Source organism: Etheostoma cragini, unplaced genomic scaffold (assembly GCF_013103735.1).
Source record: "Etheostoma cragini isolate CJK2018 unplaced genomic scaffold, CSU_Ecrag_1.0 ScbMSFa_1131, whole genome shotgun sequence".
NCBI lineage: Eukaryota > Metazoa > Chordata > Actinopteri > Perciformes > Percidae > Etheostoma > Etheostoma cragini.
In genome coordinates, this window is record NW_023265154.1 from 1 (window position 1) to 1063 (window position 1063).

At 38.3% G+C, this 1063-nt stretch overlaps 1 non-coding gene across 1 annotated transcript; it reads right to left on the bottom strand.

The window, feature by feature from the left end:
• Positions 1–859: 859 nt before the first annotated feature.
• Positions 860–931, bottom strand: trnag-ucc. The gene has a single exon. It is a non-coding gene; the product is annotated as a tRNA-Gly (tRNA).
• Between the last annotated feature and the right edge of the window lie 132 nt (positions 932–1063).

Consider the following 1063-nt stretch of genomic DNA (forward strand, 5'->3'; position numbering starts at 1 on the left):
AAAGTTATAACAAATTCAGTGATCTCCTACAAGGAGAAGACACTGAGGAAAGACACAGAAGTCATTTACTCTGAGAGGTATTGTAGATCTTATTATGAATAATTAATATGAAAATCATTGTTTAAATGTAATTTTCCATTACAAGTTACTGTTTGAAAAAATGAAAAGAAATGTTATTGAGATGGAGGCAGATGAAGTGTTTATGACCCATCAATGATGACAAAAGGTTACATCAGCTGTCGGGGGTCTGATTTAAAGGAAATGGTACTCTTTAAAAGTGTTGGGGTTCTAGCGTTAAACTAATGAGGAAGAATATGACAAATCTAAATGAACCAAAAACAATTTCAGGAACTTACTCTTTCAAATGTTACACCAGAATAATTGAAGTCCTGTCCTTGTTTTAGGCGAGGAATGGCACCTTGCTAGAGCTTCAGAAGGCAGAACATGACAGATTACACATCTGTCACATAGTCACTTTGTAGTCTTAAATACCAAGTCTCTTGCTGTTCCTTGACTAGTTGGGCACCCCTGCTTTGCATCGCTCCAGGTAAGTAGAAAGCAATCTGTTATGCACCTTTGCATTGCACTAAAATGTCCAAATTTGGACCTGAATCCAACAATAACAATACTTGACACTCACATACACTCACCTATAGGATTATTAGGAACACCATACTAATATTGTGTTTGACCCCATTTTGCCTTAAGAACTGCCTTAATTCTAGGTGGCATTGATTCAACAAGTTGATGGAGTGGGATTTGTGGGATGCACATCCAGGGCACAAAGCTCCCGTTCAACCACATCCCAAACATGCTCTATTGGGTTGAAATAAAGCAAGTAACCACAAATTAAAACTATTGCGATGGCTAGGAATCGAACCCAGGTCAACTGCTTGGAAGGCAGCTATGCTCACCACTATACCACCATCGCTGGACAGTGCAGCTGTCCTTAAAGGTTGGTTCTTTTCTTCTTATCAAAAGATGATTTTTTTAAATTCCTCTTTTTAGTCAACTTCAGAATGGGTTCCTAAACGCATGCATACCACTGTATGCATGTATACCT